The sequence below is a fragment of the Pteropus vampyrus genome, unplaced genomic scaffold (assembly GCF_000151845.1).
Source record: "Pteropus vampyrus isolate Shadow unplaced genomic scaffold, Pvam_2.0 Scaffold838, whole genome shotgun sequence".
Classification (NCBI taxonomy): Eukaryota; Metazoa; Chordata; class Mammalia; order Chiroptera; family Pteropodidae; genus Pteropus; species Pteropus vampyrus.
Genome location: NW_011889619.1, coordinates 6,930 through 12,033, shown reverse-complemented (window position 1 = coordinate 12,033; position 5,104 = coordinate 6,930).

Below are 5,104 nucleotides of genomic sequence, written 5' to 3'. Positions count from 1 at the left end.
TGTCACCAATCTTTGTTTAAACATAACTATGATAAAATTAAAAATGAGAAATTCTTCCAAAAACATTTAGGGGCTAATAAAGCAAATCTATGCCTTCATATCTAAAGATATCAAATTCCTTCGTGAATATGGATACAAAGTGAAATGAAGCATTAACACAGTGAAATACTGGACGGGTTAAGAGAACAAAGATCTCAATATCGAACAGAAGACCATAATTTAAATAATGTATACAATCAATTATACAACAATAAATGCCCTAAAATAGACCAACCTGGAAGCCTGATCCTCCTGATTCCTTTCCAGACCATGTCTATAGTTACTCTGAGATGTAATCAGATACCCTAAATATCCACCTAAGGTCAATTTGAGCATCCACACCTCTATTGAGAACAACAGATTGTGATACAAATCAATAAGCATTAAGATTTGGATTATATTAAATAGTCATGTAAAGTATAACATAAGAATAATAGTCGATAATATTGTAATAACTATGTGTGATGTCAGATGGGTACTAGATTTATCGGAGTCATCACTTCATAAGTTATATAAACTTCTAATCACCATGTTGTACATCTGAAACTAATATTGTATGCTAATTTAATTGAAAAATAAAAATATATGTACTTTAAAATTTTTAATTGTATTGATATCATTCGAATAGGATATATTTCTTAGTTTATTTTCTTATTTGTCTATTTTCATTTGACTGAAAAGAAAGTGACAAATTTGAATATTATCATGGGGTTTTAAATTGTTGAAAGGTTAGCAGCTAAGTTGTATTACGTAGATGGTAGTTTTTAGTAAAGTTTTGTCATGCAGGATATTTAATCTTTGCAAACAATTGGAATTTTTGAATCTCAGTACAATGAAAGTATTTCAGTTATGCAAATTTGTTGTGTGTTTTCTGCTTTTATAATGTTAATTTTTATTTTATTCTGGTAAAAAATTGAATGTGAGATCTACCCTGTTAACAGAATTTTTAATTTTTAATATAATATTGTTAACTACACAGGCAAAATGTTATAGGGCAGATCTCTAGAATTTATTCATCTTGCTTTATTGACAACTTTATATCCTTTGATTAGCAACTTTATTCCCTCTTCACTTGCCCCTAGCAGCCACCATTCTACACTCTGCTTCTGTGAATTTGACTATTGGTTTTATTTTAAAGGAAAAAGTCACTAACTAAACATGCTGAGAATGTGAAACTGCTGCTAGTGTGCGTTGTGGTCAGCTGTCTGTTACAATGCTTGAGTAAAAGTGCCTGTAAATTGTCCAAAAAAAGATATTTTTAATCCCAGTTTTTACTTTACTGATTTGTTTTATTACAATCCAAAGTATATGAAAATTGTCCACTTATACTTTTCCTGGCTTCTAATTACAATTCCTGTTTAATTTCTCTGATCTTCTCTTATAATTAATAATTGCTGATTGATAATTTCATCTTCTAAAATAATTAATGCTACCTACATATACTAAAGAAATTACAAGGAAAATGAACTTAGGTTCTATTAGATTGTAAGTTCCCTGAGAGTAAACACTGTTAGTTTATCATTGAATCTACAGTATTTATCACAGTGCCTGTGAATAGTTGGCATTTAAATATTTGTTAGGTAAATGAATAAACAAAAAGTTGAAAATTAATTTATGGATATATTTTTGACTTAAGTTCCATAAAGAGACCAAGCCCATTTTTGTTCACCACTGTATTTCTAGATTTTCAGAATAGTAGCACGCCAATAAATGTGTTTATTTGAATAGAATTTTAGAATTGTTTACTAAATCAACTCATATGATTCCTTTTATCTTTAAACTATTTTAAGCTTTCGTTTTTTTTCTATTAACTCTGAAAGCAATGGTTGTAGATTCCTTGCCTAACAAAAGGAATTTAGATATGAATCAAAATGCAGGGTATCTAATTCTTAAACGAGGAAAGATGGAAGGTGCCTTGAATATCTTTATGATTACTGGTAACTCATAATTGCCTCTTGCTGCGTTGGAGTAGGGAATGTAAATGATAGGTGGAACTAGAGAGTTAAGAAAGGAGAATGGACTTTCTTAAAGAGAAGGAAAAGGAAAAAGTCATAATTCAGAGAAAGTTTTGCAGCAAAAATAAAAGGGTGTATAAAGGAATTAGTGTAAAAATACTTGAAATAGAACAAAAATTATTCACACAACTAAAGTTCTAGATTTAGGTCATGCATTTTAATGCATGTGATAATTAAAACTAAAATAGCATTATTACAATACATTAATGAAACTTATTTACTTTGTTATTATTGTCTTATGATATCAAGCCTCAATAAGAAATTCTATTTGTGAAGGAAAGCCAATGTTCATTTTTTTTTTTCTGACTGTTCTTGTCAGCTTCCATGAGGGATCCTCTGGACTTGAAGTCAGTTTGTACTTATGCTGAAGCTGTTGACTAAAGAGTGCATGGCCACTGGGTGGCCCCCATACTCTGGAGTATCCACCTCTTTATATAAGCATCCTTGTAGGTTCTGTAGAATTTCAGTTAGGTTCAATAAACTGCACGAGCTAATAAAATAACTGCTATGAGTGAATTCTGATAAGGAAAGATAAGATGTTTGTGCCAGGCAGATTTGTATTAAATCTAGGCTCTTGTTTACTAATTCTGTGACTTTGCTATGTTTCAGTTTACTTATTCCTCTAAAGTAGGCATGGTATTACATTCTAAGAATTCTTGGATAGATTAAATGGAATAATACAGTATGAGGCATCTAATGTGGTATCTGTCCTATTGCAGGTACTCAGCTACTGCTATTAATTCCCATTCTCTGGGCAAGAGTCAAAACACTCTTGTAATATACTGACTTAATACTAACAGGAGCATGGCTAATGCTAAAAATTCCTACTTTGGGGGGAGTGTTTAGAAAATACTCCTGGGCACCCATGGTGGTCTCCTCTGAATTATGTCAAGGTACAACAATAAAACATATGATGGAGAAAATTGGGAACCATGCCTAAGTTTCTGCCTCATTCCTTACACCCTATCTGCAAGCCCTCACCTCTCTAAACCATTCAAAACACAGTAAAATAGGAATCATGCTAATTCATGATATTAGTGATATGCAATGAGATATTTCTGTTGATTCCAAGGCAGTATAAACATTATTTTCTATAACATAAAAACTGAAATAAAAGATTTATGAGAAATATCTCATGAAAATAACACCATTTCAGATTGCGATTTTATTTACCATGTTTAAAAAACAATTTTGTCCTTATAAGTTAAAATATTATTTTTTTAATCGTAAACATTCAAGCTCCTTAGTATTTCAAGACCCACAACCAGGCAGATTTGTAGGTATCACAGACACACATGGAATTGAGAATAATTCAAATAGTATTTTAGGGTTGCATCCAAAATAGAAATGAATACAGTTTTCTTAGAAGATTCAATTCAAATTCAAATATTTGTCTAGGAAAGAGGCAACACAGCATATTAAAAAGAATTTGGATCAGAGGTCTAAAGACCCACGTTCAGGTTCTGATTTTTGATGTTGTGACTACGGGCAAGTAACTTAAAATATCTGAACCTTAGCTACTCATCTTTAAAGAAGCAGAAAGTATTCTTGCATCAGTAGCCTCAACCTTAACTAATGAGTTAAAATTTAGTATTGCAATTGGGATACTTGTGAGAAGTGAAACAGAACATTACTAATAATTAAGACAGGACAATACAAATAAAATAAGAATGTTTCTACTAAGCCTCTGAATAATTTCTTGATATTATGCCCTTTGTTTGTGGCAACATACAAATCTGTGTTTTGACATGCACCACTATAATTTTACTCCTTGAAAATGTTGACTCTTCTATAATTGTGCTTGGTACATAGTGGGTACCCACCAAATGTTTGTTTTTGATTAATCGAGATAACCTTACCTCACAGAATTGTTGTAAAAATTAAATACAAAATATTTTGATACATAATAATGTGCTGTATAATGGTTAATTATTATATTTGCTATAGAATATTTGCTATAGCAAATTATTATATTTGCTATAGTCTCATGCTAAAGAATTTGGGAAGTAGTTACCTGTCTTAAGCCTGAATGAGGAAAGAAAGGGTAAAGCAAGAATAAAATAGTACTGAAGACCAAACCTTGAGAATTACGTTTTAGAAAAAGGAGAAGAAAAAGAAGCCATGTAAGAAGAAATATACACATTTCACAAACTGTTTGGGAGAGAACCAGGAGAATGTCTTTTATATATCTTCTCATCGTACAGATTATTATTTTCTCTACAGCATAGAAGTATATTTTATCCATGTCAGGGAATATATCCAAGTAAGTGTTTTAATCCTAAGCAACTGTGGAGTGCTTGGAACATGACAGAGGCTAAATTAATGATTAATGAACAAAAAGGAATGAATGAATGCATTCCTACATGCTGTTTGATAGAGTGAATGGAGGAAAGGGCTCTCTAGTCACTACACATGGTCAGACAGAATACCTCAGTTGTAATTACTTTCAAAAATCCTTGCTACTCAAGACTCCAGAGTGAGGTTAAAAGTAAAAATTGAGAAAGCTGAGGAGATACTCTGAGCGCCTACGTGGGAAAAAGGGTCATGACTGGCTCAAGTAAGAAAAACAAAAAACTTACCCCTCCTTTCATCGTCAATTTCTTCTATAGATTTATGGGTTCCCCATTTCAAATGTCTCTCTGTTCTAAGTGCCATGAAATTGGACTTGGATTCTCTAACTGCAGACCCTAAATGGTCTTTTTTCATTCAAAATCACAGAAAGAGAGGATGCTATATGTCTGATGGCTGCCACCTAACTGTCCCGACCTGCAGGACCTAGTTATTGCGTAGAACCCGAGGAGGACCGTACCTTGAAAAAAAACATGGGCGGGAGAAAAGAATGGAGGCAAGACAGTGTTCTGATCAAGCCTCAAAATTTTATTGTCGAGCAGTTATATTTATACACTCAAGTGGAGAGGGCAGGGGCAGGACTGATCAGAGAGTATTCGCTACAAGCTTATTGGTGTCCACCAGATGAGGTGATTTCTACCTGGCTAGTCAGAAACAGATGGGCTGTGCCAGCAGTTGCAGGCTCCCGCTCTGCAGGTGGC